Source organism: Mustela putorius, unplaced genomic scaffold (genome assembly GCF_011764305.1).
Source record: "Mustela putorius furo isolate JIRA1106 unplaced genomic scaffold, ASM1176430v1.1 tig00003853_pilon_pilon_pilon, whole genome shotgun sequence".
Lineage (NCBI taxonomy): Eukaryota > Metazoa > Chordata > Mammalia > Carnivora > Mustelidae > Mustela > Mustela putorius.
Genome location: NW_025422005.1, coordinates 61,255,836 through 61,280,456, shown reverse-complemented (window position 1 = coordinate 61,280,456; position 24,621 = coordinate 61,255,836). Strand labels below are relative to the sequence as shown.

The window sequence follows — 24,621 nt, the reverse complement described above, 5'->3', positions numbered from 1 at the left end:
CTTAGGTTTGTGGTTTCTTTGCCTTTGCAGTTCTTAGTAAGTGAGCCTCTCTACCCCTAAGTTTTGAGTTCACTTCATAGGCTTTTGTAAATTGTATATAATTCAATCTGGGACCAGTCCCTTAACATTTATGGTATTGGTTTATTTACTGGCATTCTTTTGCATATGCAGACTGATCAAGAACTTTAAATGACATTACTGGGAATAAGTCAGACCTATTAGATGTATTTTTAGTAGCGATCTATAAGTCTTTATCTTGTAAAGCACAAGTTTATAATGAGTTTTACAGGTTAATCTCTTCATCTTTACATAGAAGAAAATTATGAATCAGAATAATGACTTACTGAAGGCCTCACAATCAGTAGTAGAGAAGACTTTAACATAATTTTTCAATCCCAAACCCAGAAATCACCTACCACACCATGCATTTTTATTTATTTTAGAAACCTGTCTTCACTAAACTTTCCATCAATGCCATAGGCAGGCATTCAGGGCTCTACAAGGTCTTGCCATGAACTTAACTTAGGTTTTGTTTGTTTTTCCTAAAGACTTGGCTTTGTATTTAATTTTGTACTTAAAGAGAAATCGTTTGGGTAAAAAGGGAGATTACCCTTTCATAGTTCCATCGTTTAAATGGTTTATTTTTGTTGTTGTTGTTGTTAATAAAAACAAAACATTGAGAACATTTAGAAAATACAGAAGGCTTTGAGTGAGGTGAAAACAAAAGGGAGTGAGCGGTACAGATCAGAGAGATGACAAAAGCCTAAAGAAAGGATTTTGTTTTTTTTTTTATCCTGGGTGAAACAAAGCCATTGCAGAGTTTTGATGTGACTTGCCTTGTGTCTGAAAAGATCACTCAGAAATGTGAAAGTAGACTACAGTGGAGGGTGGGGGCAAGGATAGAGTTGGTGGAGACTTGGCTATGATAGTATCAGTGCGGATGCTGAGAAATTGACTAGATTCTGGACATATTTTTGAAGGCATAGTCAGTACAATTTGCTAATGGCATGGGTTTGGAATACTAGGGAATGAAAGAAATCAAATTGATCACCTGAAGGATAGAATGGCCATCAACTGAGATGGGAAAGACTATGGATGGACAATGTTGGTGGGATAGTAGGGAGAGTCCAGAATTTGGTTATAGACATGTGGAATATACAGATGTATGTCTATGCAGTACATATGTAATGGAAGTTTTTATGTGTTTATGTGTCTGTAGGCATTATACACATGAGTTTGGGGTTCATGAGAGAGGTCTGGGCTAGAGCGATAATTTTAGGAATCTTCAGCGTACATATGGAGTTACTTTGATTTTATTATACCTTGTTTTGCTTTTTTGAAAGTTTTAATTTTAATTCCAGTTGGTTATCTTAATCTGTAATATTGGATTCTGGTGTACAATAAATAGTGATTCAACACTTCCTAGACTACCTGGTGCATATAACAAGTGCACTTCTTAATCCCCATCATCTATGTAACCCATCCCCCCACTCACCTCCTCTCTGGTAACCATCAGTATTACTTGGTTTGCCTCTCTGTTTCTCCCGCCCCCCAATTTACCCATTTGTTTTCTTTCATAAATTCTGCATATGAGTGAAGTCATATGATACTTGTCTTTCTCTGACTGACTTATTTCAGTTACTATTATGGCTGAGTAATATTCCAATGTGTGTACCAAATCTTTTTTTGTCCCCTCAGATCTAGAATTAGGATTCACTTTAGGAACCAGAATAATGGTTAGGTTTAGGGACAGTGCAAAGGTATGTGCCTACTATCTTGCAGTTCTGAGACCTCTCCAGAGGGATAACCTTAGGTTTAGAGTTATGGCTAGGGGTTAGATGGAGTTAATTTAATTTAATTTAATTTTTTTTGGAGTTAATTTTAAACTACAGAACTAGATGAGGGCCCAGGGGAAGAAAGGTTAATATAGCTTATAAGCTCTAGAATTGTGTATACTAACAAGGTAAACAGTGAAAAAGTGACCAAATAAAGTTTTGGACAGTGATAAGAACTATGAAGGGACTGAAACAGGCTGATGTAATAGACTTTATTATATAGAGTATTAAATACATCATTTCTTGGACCTGGGAAGGATGGCCATAGAAATTGATGTTATTTTTTTCTGATATTATTATTCATATAAAATGTGCTGAAAGTAAATATACCACATTAGCAGCTATGGTTTTTGTTCTTCTTCCCTATTTTCTGTTTTTCTTAAATGTTCATTAGTATAATTTTAAGTAAAAATGAAAAAAATATTGAATATTATGTGAAATTCCAAGAAATTCCAAGAAATTTCCTTGGAAGTTGATTGTAGAGGGTAAAAAAGTCTAAGGATTTAAGTTTATGTTTAATATAATCAAATAGTGTGATATGGTTGCTAAATAGTCATAAGCTACAGTAACCAGAATAAAATATACCAACAGAGCTAAGTAGTAAAATCATTAATTCTGTATAAGTAAAACATGATGGGAATGATGCATTTAATCATGGATTCCACATTTCAAAAGGAACATCAGACAAACTGAGCTATAAATATGTTGAAAATGATACTCTGTAGAGGCATTTGGGCTTTTTTTCTATGGAAAGATAGTAGAGAGTATCTGAAAAAGTACCATAAAGAAAATTGAGAATAGATATTTAAAAGAACTTTACTGAGGCACAATTTATGTACCATAACTAACCTGTTTTAAGTGAACAATTAAATGATTTTTAGTAAGTTTACTAAATTGTTCAACCACTACCCCAATAAGATGCCTGTGCTTGTTTATAATTAATGAAATGTTACTTTTATTACTATAGGTATAACTATGACTGTTGTGTGTAAGTTGTAGAGAAGCACAGTAAATTTGTTTCCAAACACTTTTTTTTCCTTCTTCGCAAGAAGACACTGAAGACAAGAAGACACTGAAGCCAAATGAAGAAGGTCCTAGATCATGGACTATGATGCTTATGGTGCATGGCTTGATCAGTACATGCTAAGGCTCTGATCTTTCCATTTCTTGTGCTTTATCTCTCTGTTCAACTACTGTTCCTCCTCCTACCCTTTCTGATATATAGTGTAAGCAAAAAAATCTTTTTTTATTGTTCCCTTCATTTGAATTTATTTAGCCAGCTAGCTTGTTCTCAGCTTATTTTTTTTTTAGCATTTATTTTCCCTTGTTGAAGGAACCCTCACCCTTCTGACCCTTCTGGGGAGCCAAGGACAACTTTTTTCCCCTAACTTCTATTTGCTGGCCTCCCTTTTTATTTTATTTTATTTTTAAGACTTTATTTTTTAGAGTAGTTTTAGGGTCACGACAAAATTAGAGGAAGATACAGAGATTTTTGGGGTGCCTGGGTGGCTCAGTGGGTTAAGCCGCTGCCTTCGGCTCGGGTCATGATCTCAGGGTCCTGGGATCGAGCCCAGCATCTGGCTCTCTGCTCAGCGGGGAGCCTGCTTCCTCCTCTCTCTCTGCCTGCCTCTCTGCCTACTTGTGATCTCTGTCAAATAAAATGAATAAAATCTTAAAAAAAAAAACAGATTTTCAGTATATCCCCACATATACTTGCAGGTACATAGCCTACCCCATCAATATCCCCTGCTAAAGTGGTACATTTATTATGTTTGATGAACCTATCTTGACATTTCATAATTACCAAAAGTCCATAGTTTACCTTTCATTTCAATTTTGGTGTTGTATATTCAGTGAGTTTGGACAAAGCAAGATGACATGTATCCCTCATTAATATTCAGAATTTTACTGCCTAAAATTTTTCTGTGTCCTGCCTATTCATTCACCCCATGAACTCTGCAACCACTGATCTTTTTACTATCTCCACACTTTTGCTTTATTCATTATGTCATATAGTAGGATCCTTCACTATGTAGCTTTTTTAGTTGGTCTCTTTCACTTAGTAATATGCATTTAAGGTATACCATGTCTTTTTATGGCTTGATACCAATTTCTTTTTAGTGCTGAGTAATAGTTCATGCCTGGATGTACCACACTTTATCCATTCACCTACTGAAGGACATCTTGGTTGCTCCCAAATTTTAACAAGTATGAGTAAAGTTGTTATGAACATCCATGTGCAAGTTGTTCTATAAAAATAAGTATTCAACTCCTTTGGATAAATATCAAGGAGTGCAATTACTTGATATCTGATAAGAATATATTTAGTTTTATAAGATATAGCCAAACCATCTTCCACACTTGCTGTACTATTTTATATTCTTACCAACAACGAATGATAGTTTCTGTTGCTAAACATCCTTGCCAGCAGTTGGTAGTGTCCATGTTCAGGATTTTGGTTATTCTAATAGGTGTGTGATGATTGCTCATTGTTGTTTTAATATTCCATCTGTATATCTTCTTTGGTGAAGTGTCTATTAAGATCTTTGGCCCATTTTTTAATCTGGTTCATTTCCATATTATTTAGTTTTAAGTGTTCTTTGTATATTTTGGATAAAAGTCTTTTTTCAAATGTGTCTTTTGTAAATATTTTCTCCCAGTCTGTGGCTTGTTTTCTCATACATTTGACATTACTTTTGAAAATTATATGTCGTTGATTTGAATGAAGTATAGGTTATGAAATATTTCTTTCATGGGTTATGATTTTTTTAAAAAAGATTTATGAGATTAAGAGTCACTTATGGTTTGTCTCGCTCCCAATCCCATCTTCTTTCATTTATTCTTCTCGTACCCACTTAAGCCCCCATGTTGCATCACCACTTCCTCATATCAGGGAGATCATATGATAGTTGTCTTTCTCCGCTTGACTTATTTCGCTAAGCATGATACGAGGGTTGCTGGGGGGAGGGGGTTTGGGAGAAAGGAGTGGTATTATGGACATTGGGGAGGGTATGTGTTTTGGTGAGTGCTGTGAAGTGTGTAAACCTGGTGATTCACAGACCTGTACCCCTGGGGATAAAAATATATGTTTATAAAAAATAAAAAATTATATATAAAAAAAAAAGATTTATTTATTTATTTATTTGACAGACAGAGATCACAAGTAGGCAGAGAAGCATGCAGAGAGCAGAGAGCCCAATGTGGGGCTCAATCTCAGGACCTTGGGATCATGACCTGAGCCGAAGGCAGAGGCCTTAATCCACTAAGCCACCCAGGCGCCCTGTAGGTTATGATTTTTTATTATTATACGTAGGGTCACCTTGATTTTCTTCTAGGTTATCTTCTATGAGTTTTAAGGTTTTGTGTTTTACATTTGGATCATAGGTCCAGTTTGAATTAATTTTTCTGAAAGTGTTAAGTGTGTGTCTAGAGTCATGTTTTTGTTTGTTTTGCATTTGGATGTCCAATTGTTTCAACACCATTGGTTAAAAGTCTATCTTAGCTCCTTTGTACTATCTTTGCTTCTTTGTGAAAGATCAGTTGACTATATTTCTGTCTGTCTGTTTCTGGACTCTGTTCTGTTCCATTGGACTATCCATTGTTTTGACAATACTACATTGTCTTGACAACTGTATCTTTATGGTAAGTCTTAAAATCTGGCAGTGGCATTCCTCCAATTTTGTTCTTCTTCAATAGTGTGTCAGATATTATGGGTTTTTGCCTCTTTATATAAACTTTAAAATCAGTTTGTTGGTATTGATAAAATAATTGAGATTTTGAATGGCATTGCACTGAATTTATAGATCAAGTTGGAAGGAACTGACATCTTGATAGTGGGTCTTCGTATCTGAGCTATCAATGCACATGAATTTTCTCTCCATTTATTTAGTTCTCTGAATTTGTTCATCAGCACTTTGTTGTTTTCCTTCTATAGATTTTGTACATATTTTGTTACATTTATAACTAAATATTTCATTTTTGGGGTGCTAATGTAAACAATATAGTGTTTTTAGCTTGTTCATTGCTGGTATGTAGGAAAATGATTGGCTTTGTGTATGAACCTTGTATCTGCAACCTGTTTAAATCACTTTTTCATTTCAGGATTTAGTAGTTTTTTTTGCTTGTTTGTTTTGTTTCGTTTTATTGATTCTTTTGAATTTTCTTTTTTAAAAAATATTTATTTGAGAGAGAGAAAGTGAGAGAGTGAGCATGAGTTGGGGTAGGGGCTGAGAAAGAGGGAGAAACAGACTGTCCACTGGGCAGGGAGTTGGGCTTGGTACTAGGACCCTGAGATCATAACTGAAGCCTAAGGCAGATGCTTAACAGACTGAGCCACCCAGGTGCCCTCTTTTGGGTTTTCTATGTAGATGATCATGTCATCTTTGAACAAAAACAGTTTTATTTCCTTCTTCCCAGTCCTTATATATTTTTAAATTTCCTTGCTCTGTCTTATTGAAATAGCTAAGACTTTAAGTAGGATGTTACAAGGCAGTGATCAGTTGGAATATCCTTGCCTTGGACCTTAGTGGGGTCTTACTGGGGAAGCTTCTTATTTCTTATCACTAAGTATGATGTTAGCTACAGAAATTTATATAGGTATTTTTATCAATTTGAAGAAGTTCTCTATTCTTTCATTACTGAGAATTTTTATCATGAATAGTATTGGATTTGATAAAATGATTTTTCTGTGTATGCTGAAATGATCATGTGATTTTTTTTTTTCAGCCTGTTAATGTGATGGATTACACAGATTGGTTTGTGAATGTTGAACCAGACATGCATACCTTGGAAAAATACCACTTGGTAGATTCTTTTTATACTTTGTTGGATTCAATTTTCAAAACTTTTTTTCCAGGATTTTTGGATCTGTTTTCAGGAGAAATATTGGTCTGTTCTTTACATTCTTGTAATGTCTTTGGTCATAATGTTAAGATAATTCTGACCTCGTAGAATAAGTTAGGTTTTGCTTCTGTCTTCTGAGAGAGATTGTAGGGAATTGGTATAATTTCTTCCTTAAGTTTGGTAGCATTCCTCAGTGAACTTATATGGGTCTGGTGCTTTCTATTTTGGAAGGTTATTAGTTATTAACTTAATTTCTTTTATAAATTTCTGCCTATTCAGATTGTCTATTCTTGTGTGAATCATAACTGATTGTGTCTTTCAAGGAATGTGTACATTTCATCTAGGATATGAAACTTTTGTGCATGGAACTGTTCATGATATTTCTTTATTATACTTCTAAAGTCCATGGGATCTGTAGTATTGTCCACTCTTTAATTTCTGGTATTAATAATTAAAAATAATTAATATTAGTGATTAATAATAATTAACAATTTGTGTTCTCTCTCACTTTTTTCTTTGATCTTTCCAAAGAACCAGCTTTTGGTTTCATGGATATTCTCTATTGATTTTCTGTTTTTAATTTCACTGGTTTCTCCTGTAATTTTTATTATTTCTTTATTTACGCTTACCTTGGATTTTATTTGCTCCTTTATTTCCTAGTTTTCTAAGGTAAAGTTCAGATTATTGCTTTTAGATTTTTCTTCTTTATATATGCATTCAATGCTGTAAATTTCCCTCTAATCATTGCCTTTGCTACATCCCACAAATTTTGAGAAGTTGTATTTTTATTTTTCATTTAGTTTAAAATATTTTTAAATTTCTCTTGAGGTCTTTGACCATGTGTTATTTAGAAATATGTTGTTTAATCTCCACATATTTGGGGGTATTCCAGCTATCTTTCTGTTATTGATGTGTGGTTTAATTCCATTGTGATCTGGGGCAGACATTATATAATTTCTGTGCTTTTAAATCTGTTAAGTTGTGTTTTAGGCCCAAACTATGGCCTATCTTGGTAAATGTTTATGTGAGCTTTTGATGAATATACATTTGGCAGTTGTTGGATGAGGTAGTCTGTAGATGTCAATTACATCCTGTTGATTGATGGTGTTGTTGTGTTTAACTATGTTCTTATTGATTTTCTGTCTGCTAGATCTGTTCATTTTTTGATAGTGGGGTTGAAGTCTCTAGCTGTGATAGTGGATTCATCTGTTTCTTGCAATTCTATCAGTTTTGCTTCACTTTTGTTAGGTGCCTAAACTCTACCAGTTGGTATGTCTTTTTTGGAGAAATGACCCTATTATTATTATTTAATGTCATTTTTTTTAAGATTTTATTTTATTTATTTGACAAAGAGAGGGAGAGAGTGAGCACAAGCCGGGAGTGGGGGGGTGGGAGAGGGAGAAGCAGGCTCCCAGATGAGCAGAGAGCCTGATGTGGAGCTCTATCTCAGGACCCTGGGATCATGACCTGAGCTGATGGCAGGTCATCAATGCTGTAAATTTAACAGACCTTAAATTGACTAAATTTAAGTCAACTAAAAATTGACTAAATGACCTTAACTGACTAAACCACCCAGGTGCCTCTGTAATGCCATTCTTTTTTTTTTTTAATAATTTTTTATTTTTTATAAACATATATTTTTATCCCCAGGGGTACAGGTCTGTGAATCGCCAGGTTTACATACTTCACAGCACTCACCAAAGCACATACCCTTCCCAATGTCCATAACCCCACCCCCCTTCTCCCAACCCCCCTCCCCCCCAGCAACCCTCAGTTTGTTTTGTGAGATTAAGAGTCACTTATGGTTTGTCTCCCTCCCAATCCTTTTTTGTTTTATTTATTCTTCTCCTACCCACTTAAGCCCCCATGTTGCCATTCTTTATCCTGATAATTTCTCTTGCTTTGAAGACTGCTCTGTTTAAAGTTAATATAGCTACTCCTGCTTTCTTTTAATAGGTGTCTGCATGGTATATCTTTATCATTTTATATGTCTTTACCTTTAAAGTGGTTTTCTTGTGGACAAGATATACTTCGGTCTTTTTTTAATATTATCTGATAATCTCCCTTAATTGGTTCATTTGGACCTTTGACATTCATAATGATTATTGATATATTTGGTTAATATTTGTGATATCCATTGTTGTTTTCTATTTGTTGCCATTATCCTTTATTTTATCTTCTGTCTTTCACTCTTTTTATGGCTTTTGTGGTTTTAAATGAGCATTGTAGATGATTCCATTTTCTTTCCTTTCATATAGCATCTTGGTTATAGTTCTTATTTTACCATTTTCAGTAGTTGCTCTAAAGTTTGCAATCCACATTTATAATTAATTAAGTTCCATTTTCAAATAATACTCTATTCCTTCTCAGGTGTAAGTACCTTATAATTAAAAATAAACCTGATTCTTTTCTTCTATCCCTTATATATTTGCTTCTTTAATTTCACTTATATATATATAAACATTCATGTATGTACGACATATGTATAAACTTAGATAGTTGCTTATATCATTTGTTATTTTGACAAACTTTTATGTTTGTCATAATCAGATCAATTAAGACTAAGAAAAAATAAAAGATTTTTATATTATGTACCGTTTCTTTCCCAGTGTTCTTCTTTGCTTTCTATCAATCTGCATTTCTGAACTACATCTTATTCCTTTTCTCTATAGAACTTCTTTTAACATTTCTATTGGCAACAAATTTCCTCAATGTTTGTCTGTGAAAATGTTTCTCCTTCATTTTGAAAAGTAATTTCACAGGGTATAGAACTCTAGGTTGGTGGGTTTTCTTTTTTCTCTCAATACTTTAAATATTTTATTCTATTCTCTTCTTGCTTTATGATTTCTTAAGAGGTATAGATTTCTGTGCAAATATTTTTCTAGATTTAAATCAGTTTTTATTGTTTTATATCCATCTTCTGGCTCATCATCCTTTAGTTTTTTCAAGCTTATAGTTTTACAGTCTACAAGCATGGGATAGAAAAATAAAATTTGAACTGGTGTTTTCACAAAAGCTTTTAAAAGTTGTGAACAGAAATATACAACCTTCTAAATTTTATAAAGTAAATACATTTCAAGGACAGAAATTAAGATGTCTAGATTACAAGTGCATCTTTGGCTCATTGTTCCAAATGACTTTTTATGGTATCTGAAACATGTGGAATATACCACCAAAATGTAATGTTTTAAGGGATCAGTGTTTTTTATATAAACTTACAAACCAGCTAGAGTTCATTTTCATTTGCCAGGAGATATATAATATTGTAATTGTTCTACTAGAACTCTTCTCCTTAAATTTTAAAGTACATTTTGTGTGTGATGTAAAATCATGGCAAGTTCTTCATCAAAACAGTATTGACTCAATGAATAAAAAATATTCCTTATAAAATAATTGCAATGTTTATAATGGGCATAAATATATCGCAGACATCCTAAACTAAAAATAGTTTGCAACCATGATAAATGTAAAATACTATTAGTTGTATTTCCTACAGTTAGATTTTTGAAAAATAAACCATTATTTTCTCCTTTTTCATGATTTTATTTCATTTACAGAATCTTAGCAAAGTTTATGGTAATTCTGGAGTCTATTGTACAGAATTTACTTAATAATGTCATAACTGATGTTTGCAAAATAAGTTCTTATAACATAGATCACCAAACCAAATATTTTTATTTTAATATACTCCTTACTTAAAATAATAATGTATTTGTATATCTATCATCTGAAGTTCCAGTGACTGAGTGTGATGCTCAGAGGTCAATGACACTCTGAGCAAAACATTTTTTTAAAATTTCTTGAAAATATTTGGTAAATATCCACTTGAAAAGGAAATAAACATACAGAATAAGTTTTTACTTTTCAAAATTTAATTTAGGTGTTCATTAATTATAACCTTGTATAGTTACTCTTCATATGTTTGCTACCAATTTTTTTTTAATGAAAAAAGCTGGGAATAAAGATGATACTTATAGTTGATGTACATTATAGTTTATAAAGACATGGTTTTATAGTATGATTAAAAATGTATGATAATTTTAAAATTAGTACTTTAGTTGATACAAACTAAGTTTACTGACAATGATACTAATTTCTTTTCAACTACAGGACTTCTTTGAAATTGTAATTGGGGTCCTGATGCTTTATGTAATATGTTGCTATACTTATATTTGCCTTTTGAACATAGCTTTATTATTTGAACTTAATGATACACACATTTATATGTGCGTTTTACAAAGTAATTGTAAAATTATCAAAAATAAAAAAAGGAACAAAACTGCCTGGATTCCACTTTGTCATATTTAAGTTTGGCAGTACTTGGTACACAGGACTTTAAGTCGGTATATTGAAAACCAATTACAGTGGTTTTCAGCTTCTGTTGGTGGGCAGTATAACCATCTGGCCCCATAGCTACAGAGATAAGATTCATGACGCAGACTAATGGGGCCTGAGGATTTGTGTTATTCTAGTTACACTGATATGCAATAAAGAATAAGAAATAAAATTAAATGTTGCATGAGAATCCTTTCTTCTTCAAACTGACTGGGCTATGTGACAGACTTTTTAATTGAATAGTTTGAATAACTGAAAAATACCTTATATTCTGACTGTAGAATGCTAGTTCTTAAAAAAAAATGGAAATATAGTGTACTACATTTAATATTATAACTTACTAACTATATATTTATCTTTCCTTTGGATAGCAATAACTTGATTTCAAATAATAGTGTTTTATCCTAGAGTGTTTTTTAATATTAAGTTTGTTTATATGTTGGAAAATAAATACTATTGATGGAGATGACTATTGTTGCAATATAGAACACAAATATAAATGATCCTAATATATGAGAAAGACTGATTTTGAGATTATTTTAGAATTCATATCACCAACTAAAATAATCAGTTGAGAATGGCTTAAGAATTAAACTGTATAAAACAAAGATCAGTTAATAATAACCAAAAATGTGTTTGTAGGTACCTAAGATGAGATTCAGTATTAAAGCATTTCATTAACCCCAAATGACCTAGCAGATAAGGAAGAAATATACTTTGTAAGAACCTCAGAATTTTGGGGGACACGTTTTTCCCCTCTCACTTAAGATCTAAAAAATAAGTAAAAACTTGGTTATTTTTCATTGTAAAAGACCCCTCTTATGATCTCGTTAAAATTAACATTTATAGAATTGCTAGATACTTATAGAGAGTTATGGGATGAGATAATGACAAAATGTGCCCATCCCCCAATATTTGAGAATATAATCAAGGATTATAATAATTTTTTATAAATGTACTTACTGAAAATATATTTATTACTGATTTTTTATTCTTCTGCTTACTTTGGATTTAATTTGCTCTTCTTGATTTACTTTCCCAAGGTGGAAACTTAAATTATTGATTTTATATCTTCTAAAGGTGAATTCAATGCTGTAGATTACTCTAAGCATTGCTTTCATTGCAACCCACAAATTTTTATAAGGTGCATTTTCATTTAGCTAAAGATATTTTTAAATTTATCTTTGAGCCATATGTTATTTAAAAATACACTGTTTGATATCCATGTATTTTGATATTTCCCAGCTATTTTTCTTTTATTGATACCTAGTTTAATTCCACAGTGTTCTGAGAGAGACATTGTATGCTTTCTTTTCTTTTAAATTTGTTAAGATATGTTTTATGGCCAAGATTATATTTTATCCTGGCAAGTATTCCATGTAAACTAGAGAAGAATTTGTAGTCTTCTGTTGTTAGTTAAGGTAGATAATGTCAAATATCCAGCTGACTAATGGACTTCAACCATGTCCTTACTGATTTTCTGCCTGCTGGATCTATCTGTTTCTGATAGGGGGATGTTGAAGTTTCCAAATTTAATAGTGGCTTCATCATGTCTCCTTTCATTTCTCTCAGTTTTGCCTCAGGTGTTAATGCTGCTTTTAGGCATATGCACAATAAAGATTATTATGTCTTCTTGTAGAATTGTCCTTTTATCATTATGTAATACCCTACTTTATGCCTGATAATTTTCCTTGCTCTGAAATCTGCTATGTCTGAACTATTAAAGCTTCTCTAGCTTTCTTTCTTTCTTTTTTTAAAAATATTTAATTTATTTATTTATTTGACAGAGAGATCACAAGTAGGCAGAGAGGCTGGCAGAGAGAGAGAGAGAAGCAGGCTCCCTGCTGAGCAGAGATCCCAATGCGGGGCTCGATCCCAAGACCCTGAGATCATGACCTATGCCGAAGGCAGAGGCTTAACCCACTGAGCCACCCAGGGGCCCCTCTAGCTTTCTTTTGATTAGTGTTAGCATGATATACCTTTCCCCATTACTTAATTTTTTTTAATCTTTTTTAATGTGTGCCACAGAAGAATGAACATTTTTAATTGAAAATTAATTCACATACCATAAAAATCACCTTTTTAAATTGTATAATTCAGTGAAAATATTTCTTTTTTAAGTGAAAAATATTTCTAAACAATAATAACATGATTTTTTATCAACAGCTTTTCATGTTGTTAACTATTCTACAATATCAGTTTTAGTGTTTTTGTAGTATTTCATTGGCTGTACTAAATAGCTTAGTTAATTATACTGTTTAAGAAATTAAGGATTTTGGGGTATTAAATGAATATTTGTATATACTATCTCTTTTCATCTCTGTAATTTTTATTATACTTTTTATTTGTGGTATAATTGACATAATATCATATTTGCTCCAGAAATACAATATAATGATCACTATTTCTATATATTGTGAATGATCAGCACAGTAAGTCTAGTTAACATCCCTCACCATATATTGTTACAAAATTTTTTTCCATGTGATGAGAACTTTTAAGATGTACTTTCTAGCAGTTCTCAAATATGCAATACAATATTATTAATCAAAGGCATCCAGCTCTGCATTACCTCCTCATGACCTATTTATTTTATAACTGAATATTTGTACCTTTGGACAGCTCATCCTATTTTGCCAACCCCTACCCCTGCTGCTGCACCACAGATCTGTTTGTATCTATGAGCCTGATTTTTTTGTTTTTGTTTTTTTTTCTTCAAATTCCACATGTAAGTGAGATCATCCAGCATTTGTCTTTCTTTGTCTGATTTATTTCACTTGGTATAATACCCTCAGGGTCCATCTATGTTATTGCAAATAGCAGGATTTCATTTTTCCTATGGCTGCATAATATTCCATTTTATGTATATACCACATTTTCTTTACCCATTTATCTGTCTGTGGACACTTAGGCTGCTGACCTGTCTTGGCTATTGTAAATGCTGTTAGAATGAATATGAGGGGTACATACATCTTTTTGAGCCAGTGTTTTCTTTGTCTTCAAATAAATATTGAGAAGTAGAATTATTGGATTAAATGGTAGTTTTATTGGGGTGCCTGGGTGGCTCAGTCTTTAAGTGTCTGCCTTCAGCTCAGGTCATGGTCCCTAAGTCCTGGAATCGAGCCCCACTTCGAGCCCCACATTTGCTCCCTGCTCAGTGGGAAGCCTGCTTCTCCCTCTCCTATTTCCCCAGCTTGTGTTCCCTCTCTTGCTGTCTCTCTCTGTGTCAAATAAATAAATAACATTTTTTTTAAAAAGACAGTAGTTTTATTTATTTATTTATTTGAGGAACCTCCATACTGCTTTCTACAGTGATTATACCAATTTACATTCCCATTAGCAGAGCATAAGCCTTCCCTTTTCTTCACATCCTTGTTGTTTCCTGTCCTTCAGACAATGGCCATTCTAGCAGGTATGAAGTGATATCTCATTGTGGTTTTGATTTATATTTCCCTGATGATTACTGATAGTGAGCATCTCTTCATGAACCATGTTGGCCATCTGGATATCTTTAGGAAATGTCTATTCAATTCACTGCCCATTTTTTAACTGGATTTTACTTTGGTTATCTGTTGTATAACTTCTTTATATATTTTGGATATTATCCCCTTATTACATATATGACTTACAAATATTTTCTTACATTCAGTAGCTTGCCTTCTCATTTCTTTGATGATTTCCTTTGCTGTGCAGAAGCTTCTTAGTTTAATGTATTTTTACTTCATGTATTTTTGCTTTTGTGTCCTTTGCTTTTTGTGTCAAAACTGAAAATCACCACCAAGGATATTGTGAAGTACAAGTTTTTTTTTTTTTAATCTATTTTGAGTTAATTCTTGTTTATAGTAAAAGCTGTAGGTCCAGTTTTATTCTTTTGCATGTTGCTGTCCAGTTTTCCCAACACCATTTACTGAGGAGACTCTTTTTTCCCTGTTGTATATTCTTGGCTCTTATGTCATAAATCAATTGACCATCTATGTGTGAGTTTATTTCTGGTCTCTCTTTTTTGTTGTATTTAACTGTATTTCATATTCTAATCCCATACTGTTTTGATTATCATGGCTTTGTAATGCAGTTTGAAATTAAGGAGCATAATGCCTCCAGCTTTGTTGTTTCTCAAGATTGTTTTGGCTATTTAAGGTTTTTGTGGTTTTATACAAATTTAGGGTTGTTTGTTATATTTCTGTTATATTTAAACATCAATAGTCAAAGCACCAAAAAATGCCATTGAAAATTAGCTAAGAATTTCACTGCAATGTAGATTACTTAGGGTAGAATGGGCATTGACCAAGGTATATTCTTCCAGTTTATGAGCATGGAATAACTTTCCATTTATTTGTCTCTTCTTCAATTTAATTAATTAGTTAGTTTCAGTATAAGGGTCTTTTCCTTGCATTGCTAAATTTATTCCCAGGTATTTTATTCTTTCTGTTGCAATTGTAAATAAGATTGTTTTATTATAGTTGATTATTAGTGTATAGGAACACAACAGATTTTTGTTGGTTTTCTTTCCAGCAACTATACCGAATTCCTTTATTCAGAGTGTTTTTTTTGGTGGAGTCTGTAGGATTTTCTACATATAATATGCTATCTGAAAATAGTGATAGGTTTACTTCTTCTTTCCAATTTGGATGCTTTTTCTTGCCTAATTGCTCTCTGGACTTCTAATACTGTGTTGAATAAAAGTGGTGAGAGTGGGTATCCTTGTCTTTTTCCTGTTCTTAGAGGAAAAACTTTGTGCTTTTACTGTTGTATATGATACTATCTGTGGATTTGTCATATATGTCCCTCATTATGTTGACTTATGTTCTGTCTATACCCTTTGTTAAAATACTCAGTTTATCATAAATGAAAGTTGAATTTAGTCAGGTGCTTTTTCTGCAGCTGTCAAGATACTCATATGATTTTTATCCTTCATTTTGTCAATGTGGTATATCATCACATGTGCCAAATTGTGGATGTTGAACTATCCTTTATTCCAAGGCATAAATCCCACTTCATTATGGTATGATCCTTTTAATGTATTGTTGAACTTATTTGCTAATATCTTGTAGAGGATTTTTGCATCTGTGCTCATGAAAGATACTGGTCTTTGACTTTTTTTGTAGTGTCCACTAATTTTGGTATCAGGATAATGCTGACCACGTTAAATGAGTTTGGAAATGTTTTTTCCTCTCCTTTTTTAGAAGAGTATAGGAAGGATTGGTATGAATTGTTTGGATATTTGGTAGAATTCATCTCCATCACTTTACTTTTAATTTATCCATGTCTGTACACTTAAAGTACGATTCCTAGACATGATTTTTTGGTTCACTCTACTTTGATCCATGATGTTTTTGCATTGGTGCTTTGACTGTTGATGTTTAAAACATATTTATAAAAAATAAAAAATTAAAAAAACAAAAAAAAACAAAAAAAACCATATTACTTCTTTTTATTTTAAGATTTTTTTTTTTTAATATGACAGAGAGACACAGTGAGGGAGAGAACACAGGCAGGTGAAGAGGGAGAGGGAGAAGCAGGCTTCCTGCTAAGCAGGGAGCCTAATATGGGGCTGTATTCCAGGACCCTGGGATCATGAACGACTGAGCCACCCAGGCGCCCTTAAAGTGATTATTTCGATAGCTGGATTACTATCTATTACATTTGTTACTGTTTTCTATAATTGTTCTTGTTTTTGTTCCAATTTTAGCCTTATATTCTTTTCTGCCTTTTGTGCTTTAATTGAGCATCATTTATTATTTCATTTTCTGCCTTATCTCAGCACATTTGTTTTCTTTTTTCATTTTTTTATTAGTTGCCCTTGAGATTGTAATAACTCAAGTCCACTCTCAAATGACATATACTATTTCACATGTAGTGTAAATATCTTTTTTTTTTTAAAGATTTTATTTCTTTATTTGACAGAGAGAGATCACAAGTAGGCAGAGAGGCAGGCAGAGAGAGAGGAGGAAGCAGTCTCCCTTCAAAGCAGAGAGCCCGATGCGGGGCTCGATCCCAGGACCCTAGGATCATGACCCTAGCCGAAAGCAGAGGCTTTAACCCACTGAGCCACCCAGACACCCCTGTAAATATCTTTTAACAGTAAGATATTTCTAATTCCTCACTCTTGTTCTTGCATTATTATTGCCATTCATTTTATTTATATGCATATAGAAATTTACATACATATACATAGATAATCAAATACAGTTTTGCCATTAGTATTTGAGCAAACTGTTACCTGTTAGATAAACTAAGAATAGGAAGAATAAAAGGTTTTTATTTACTCTTCACTTGTTTCTTTCCCACTGCTCTTCCTTATGTAGATCTGAGTTTCTGAACAATATTATTTTCTTTCTAACTGCTTTTAACATTTCTTTCGAGGCAAGCCTATTGGCAACAAATTCCTTCAATTTTTGTTTTTCTGAGAGTTTTTTTTTTCATCCACTTTAAAAAGACAATTTCACAGGGCGTAGATTTTTATATTGAGTTATTTTGTCTTGACAGCAAATATTACACTCAGTCCTCTCCTTCCTTGTATGGTTTCTTAGGAGAAGTTGGATATAATCCTGATTTTTGCCCCTCTATGGGTAAGGTATCACCCCACTGGTGTTTTGTTTTATCTTTTGCTTGTTTTTTTTTTTTCTTGTTTTTTGCCTTAATCCTGTTTGGTGTTTTCTGAGCTTCTTCTATTAGTGAGCAGGTGTCTGACATTAATTTGCAGAAATTGTCCTATCATTACTATTTTAAATGTTTCTTCTTTTTCTATGTCACTTTTGTCTCATTATGGTGTTTCCATTATGTATATGTTATACTTTTTTTTTTAAGATTTTATTTATTTGTTTGACAGACAGAGATTACAAGTAGGCAGAGAGGCAGGCAGAGAGAGAGAGGAGGAAGCAGGCTCCGTGCTAAGCAGGGAGCCCGATGTGGGGCTTGATCCCAGGACCCTGGGACGATGACCTGAGTTGAAGGTGGAGGCTTTAACCCACTGAGCCACCCAGGTGTCCCCATGTTACACTTTTTGTGGTTATCTCACACTTCTGCAATATTCTTTTCAGCTTTTTTCAGTGATTATTTTTTCTCTTTTGATTTTTGGTTTTGTGAGTTTCTATTAACATATTCCCAAGCTGAGAGATTTCTTTTTTATGCATGTCCATTCTACTAAAGAGGCCATTAAAGGTATTAATCATTTCTGTTACAGTGGTTTGGATCTCTAACATATTTTTGATTTTTTAAAAAATTTATCTTTCTTTTTATGCTGTCTTTTTTGTGTGTTGTTTATTTTTTCCTTTAGAGTCCTTAGTATATTAATCATGGTTGTTTTAAATTCTCAGGCTGATAATTCCAACAGCCCTGTAGTATCTGAATCTGGTTCTTATGCTTGTTGCGTGCTGTCTTTTAGTATGCCTTGTAACATTTTTTATGGAAAGCCAGACATCATGTTATGGTAAAAAGAACTCCAGTAAAATAGTGTGTGTTGTAGTGGTAGGTGTGGATAGGTCTCAGTTCTTGTAGTGAGGCTGTGCTTCCTAGGCTGTGAATTTCACAAGTATTTTTTTGGCTCTCCTACACGTTAGATGGGACAGGGTGGCCAGAGTAGGCTGGAATTGTGTACTTTCTTTCTCCCAAGGTTTGGTGGGGTTATAGTTGGATATTTCCCTACTTCCCTGTCAGTTAGGCTCCAGTAAAACCTCAGTTATTTATTGTGTGTTAAATATATTCTCTTGAGGGTAGGCCTTGTTAAGAAGAACAGGGTAGTCTGGTGTATTTCAGATTTATTCCTTTATTCTCTCTTTGTCAGAGCCTGAGCAGATTTTTCTCTAATATTCACTCTGAGGACCTGCTAGAGCTCCTGAGTGTTTATCTCACAAAAGCATGAGGCCTGGAGTTTCTAAATTTGTGTTATCAACACTTAGCCTCCAGTTACTTGTCAGTCCTGGTTTCCTACCCTGGCATTGGTTCCTGCAGAGGTTTCTATTGGTGAGTTTCTCTTCAGTTACTTATGGATCTTTGTATCCACTTGCGTATCTCTGATTTTTGATTCAGTGGTTTTCCTTATACCCTCACTTTTCTGATAAATCTAAGAGGAGTTGCTGATTTTTTATTTTATTCATTATTTTATTTGTTAGTATGGTGTAACAACTTCTAAACTCCTTATATGCTGTATCAGAAACCAAAAGGGCCTTAATTTATTTTTGGAAGACTACATTCTATCTTGAGTTGTTAATTGAACTAGATTTATTTTAGTAACACTTATTTATAGTGCTTGTTATGTACCAGACACTATTCTAAAGTCTTTATGCCAACTCATTTAGTCTTCATAACAATTATATCCATTTAGTACTGTTTCGATCCTCATTTTGTAGATGAGAAAACTGAGGCATATAAATTGGATACATAACAAACCGAGGGTATATAACTTGCTTGAGGTCACCAAGCTCAGAATAAACTTACATTTGTTTCTTTTTTTTCTAACTATCTTATAAGCTCAAAAATAAGCTCAAAAATCAAAATAACTGCCTTTTTAACCAACAGATTGTGATTGAGGTAAAGTTGTGCCAGTTAGGCTTACCCTTTAGAGGGTCTGACAGGTTCTCTTATACTTCTTTGGCCCTGAGTCAACCATAGAGAAACTCTTACTACACTACTATAGAGACACACAAATAGAGATGTGAGAGAATGACATAGTGAAGGCTGGTGTAGATGGAAAGAACCTGGGACAGTATGGTGAGAGAGACCCATACATCCTAGCATCCCAGCTGAACCTACTGTCAGTGTTCTTGTCAATGTATCAGACATGTAAGTCAGACATCTTGGACGTGTCCATTCAGATAAGCCCTACAAGATTGAATCTCTAGTTAATATCACTTGGAAAAGAACTGCCTAGTCGAATCAAGTCAACCTATAGAATCCTGCAAGATAATAAGTTACAGTTGTTTTAAGCCCATAGATTTTGGGGTGCTTTTTTATGTACCATAAATAAATGAAAAATATACATTCTTTTTCTAGGAATTTGGATATTGGTGGTAGAGAATTCAAAGGGAAAGATTTTAAGGAATTAAGAATAGATCTCAATCTAAATGACAGATACTTTGCCATTTATACTTAGAAGTCTGTTCTCCAGATTTACTGAGAGGTAATCAACATAACATTTAAGTTTAATGTGTATGGTATGATGAATTGATACACATGTATATTGGAAAATGATAATCACAATAAACTTAGTTAACACATCTGTCACCTTATATAATTACTATCTATCTGTTTATTTATTTATTTATTTACTTTGTTATGATATTATTTAGGATGTATTACTCTCTTAGCAACCTTCAAGTACAAAATATACAATATAGTATTGCTAACTATAGTTACCATGTTGTATGCTATATCGCTAGAATTTATCTTGTATCTGGAAGACTGTAACCATTTCCTGCACCCCGTTTTGACCACCTTTGGCAACCAATAGTTTATTCTTTACAGCATTTGTCTTTCTCTGATTATTTCACTTAATATAAAACCTTAAAAATCCATCTATATTGTATAAAATGGTAGGATTTCCTTTTTCTCATGACTGAATAATATTCCATTATGCATATATGTATGTACTATGTAGAATATATCTCTAAGTATTACATTTATTACATTTTTTTAACTGTTCATCTGTCAATGGGCACTTAGGTTGTTTCCAAGCCTTGGCTGTTGTAAATAATGCTGTCATGAATATGGGAGGTGCAGATATCTCTGCGTGATAATTATTTCATTTTCTTTGGATACAAACTCAGAAGTGGAATTGCTAGATCTTGTGGTAATCCCATTTTTAATTTTTTGAGGAACCTCCATACTATTTTCCATGGTGGCTGTATCAGTTCACATTCTTACCAAGAGTGCACAAATGTTTGTTCTCTCTTCTCCACATCTTCCCCAGTGTTATTTCTTATCTTTTTGAATATAGAAATTGTACAGTTATGAGGTAGTATCTCATTATGGTTTCATTTGCTTTGATGATTAGTGGTGTTGATCATCTTCTTAATAAATGGCTTCTTGGCCATTTATGTGTGTCTTTTTTGGAAAAAAAATCTGTTCAAGTCCTCTTCCTATTTTATAATTAGATGATGATGGTGATGATGATGATGGTTGCTACTGATTTGTATGAGTTTCTTTTATATTTGGATATTTACCCCTTATTAGATTAATTGCAAATATTTTCTCCCATTCCATAATTTGCCTTTTCATTCTGTTTATTTTTTTTTTTTTTTTTTTCTGTGTAGAAGCTTCTCAGTGTGATGTATCCCTACTTGTTGATTTTTGCTTTTGTTGACTTTGATTTTGGAGTCATATCCAACAATCATTGCCAAGACCAATGTCAAGGAACTTTTTCCCTATGTTTTCTTCTAGGAGTTTTATAGCTCCCAGTCTTTAAGTCTTTTGATTTAATTTTTGAGTTAATTTTGAGATTATTTTTATAAATATATAAGCAGTCAGATTTAATTCTTTTTCTAATGAATATCCAATTTTCTCAACACCATTTATTTTGTCCTTTCCCCATTGAGTATTCTTTGTTCCCTTGTCAAATATTAGTTGACCATATATGGGTAAGTTTATTTTTGGGCTCTCTATCCTTTTAAATTGGTCTGTGTGCCTGTTTTTATGCCAGTACCATAGTGTTTTGATTACTCTGGATTTGTAATATGTTTTAAAGTCAGAAAGTGTGAGCCCTCCAGCTTCATTTTCTTTTTCAACATTTTTTTTGCCTAGTTGAGTTTCTTGGGTTGTTGTTATTGTCCCATATTATTTTAGGATTATTTTTTCCTATATCTTTGAAAAATACCATTTGAATTTTAAAAAGAATTGTATTGAATCTGTAGATAGCTTAGGATAGAATGGACATGTAAGAGTATTAATTGTTTCTGAACACAGGATCTTTCCATTTGTGTGTGTCTTTAATTTCTTTCATTAATGTCTTAGAGATTTCAGTTATATATCTTTTACCTCCTTGGTTATATTTATTACTAAGTACTTGATTCTTTTTGATGCTTTTATAAGAGGATTGGTTCCCTTATCTCCTTTTCAGATACCTCATTGTTAGTATATATAAAATGAAACGACTTTTGTATGTTTATTTTGTGCCCTCATCTTTACTGAATTTTTTAAACCATTTTCATGAAGTCTTGAGGATATTCTATAAATAATATCATGTTATCTGCAAACAGAAAATTTACTTCTTCCTTTCTGATTTGGATTCCTTTTTTTCTTTTTCTTAGCTGATCACTCTAGCTCAGATTTCTAGTATTATGTTGAATAGGGGTGGCAAGAGTGGGTACCTTTGCTTTTTTCTGATCTTAGAAGAAAAGCTTTCAACCTTTCACCGTTGAATATGATGTTAGCTGTTGACTTACCATAGATGGCCTTTGTTAGGTTGAATTGTAATCCTTTTATACCCTCTTTGTTTAGACTTTTCATTATGTAAGGATTTGATTTATCAAATGCTTTTTTTGCATCTATTGAGATGATCATATGATTATTGTCTTTTGTATCATTTTATAAGTACATTGTACTAATTGAGTTTGTGTTGTTGAACCATTCTTGCCTCTCAGGGATAAATCCCACATGATCATGGTGTATGATTTTTTAAAAATGCTGTTGAATTTGACTTCCTAGAATTTCGTTCAGAATTTTTGCACATATATTCATTAGGGATATTGGCTGTTATTTTTCTTTTCTTTGATGGCCTTGTAAAATAAGTTTGGAAGTCTTTTATCCTGTTCAACATTTTGGAAAAGTTTGAGAAGGACTGGCATTCATTATTCTTTAAATGTTTGATAGAATTTGCCAATTAAGCTCTCTATGGCAGAACTTTTCTCTGGCGAGAGGTTTTTAATTATTGATTCAATCTCCTTACTAGTAATTAGTCTGTTCAGATGTTCTTTTTCTTCCTGAATAAGTAGACTGTATATTTCTAGGAATTTATCCTAGGTTGTTCAGTTTGTTGGTGTGTGATTATTCATAGTATTCTCATGATTCTTTGTATTTATTTGATATCAGTTGCAATGTTTACAATGTTTTATTCTTTCAAAACCTAACCCTTAGTTTTGTTGTTGTTTTCTTTATTTCATTTATTTCTGCTCTGATCTTTTAAAAATTTCCTTCCTTCTACTAAATTGGGTATAGTTTGTTGTTTTTCCTATAGTTCCTAGAGGTAAGAAGTTATCTTTTTCACGATATTTTTTAATGTATGTATTTATCGCCATGAAATTCCTGGTTAGAATTTCTTTTGCTGCATTCTGTAAGTGGTGATAAGTTATGTTTCTATTTTCAATTGTTTCCAGTTTTTTTTTAGTTTCACTTTGATTTCTTCTTTGAACCATTGATTATTCAGGAATAGAAGTCTTAATGTTTTCTGCTTCTAAATTTACTATATCTCTGAGGAAAGTAAAAAATAGCCATATTTATTGAAACATGATTCAGTTCTAGGTCCAAACTATGAAAACTACAAAAAAAGTGCCCTGACCTCAGAGTGTATGTAATTTAATTGGAAATACAGCAGTTAGATTGTATAACATATAAACACATAATTTCTAAATGGGGATGTAGGCATGGCACAGGAATGTAAATTACTAAGAGTTAATTAGACAATGGTTTGCTGAAGAGGGTTACACCAAGAGAGAAGTAAATATGACATCCTTAAATATCAGAGTCAAGCATAGCAAAATTCAACATATTTCATTAACTAAGAATCCATTATTTTTAACTGTTTAGAATTCTGATTATTGAATTAAAAAGTTAATACTTCAACAGTTCTATTTTACTTTATCACATAGTTAATTTTATTGTTTTCACAGTTTACATTTAAACATAAAATAATTAAGCAAACTAGATTTATTAAAAATTCTGAAATTTTAGTTCCCTAATCATTTTGATATTTAATGTTACAGAAGGTTTTTTAAACATATGTCTATAATTGGCATATTTTTAACTCAAACTAGGAAGTTGTTGTCCAAAATGAATAAAAAGATATTCAATTAAGTACTATCATGACAATTATCTCAAGTTTGGATTTGTGTGACCTAATAATTCTCTTATTTCTCAGACTACACATCTTATATGTAAGAAAAAGTTTTCAAGTGAGGCAATAATACTAATCACACTAACTCACTCATTAGGTATTATTAAAAAATTATTTTGAACATATTTGGGCATTTTGAGGAAGGGGTCATTGTTATCTTATGTATCAGTATCTGTTAACTTCACAAAACAGTGTCCTTGAATTTCACAGAGTAAGTAACAAGGTTGATCAATTAATGGCTAAAGTTAGAATGTTTAAGTAATTGTAGAACCTTTCATTTAGTCAGATTATCTAGTATGTCTGAGATCAATAAAAGAAATAGAAAAAAATTTTACTTTTGAATAATAACAGTGGTAGATTATTGACATCATGTTCAAGTGACATATGAATTACATTAATTGAGAAAATTTTAAAATAAAAATCTTTCGGGGCACCTGGGTGGCTCAGTGGGTTAAAGCCTTTGCCTTCGGCTCAGGTCATGATCCCAGGGTCCTGGGATCGAGCCCCGCATCGGGCTCTCTGCTCGGCGGGGAGCCTGCTTCCTCCAATCTCTCTCTCTGCCTA

General features: G+C 32.7%; 1 protein-coding gene across 1 annotated transcript in view; it reads left to right on the top strand.

The window, feature by feature from the left end:
* LRRIQ3 (leucine rich repeats and IQ motif containing 3) overlaps window positions 1-24,621 on the top strand; it is a 221,244-nt gene that overhangs the window by 440 nt on the left and 196,183 nt on the right. The gene's annotated exons all lie outside the window — the stretch shown is intronic.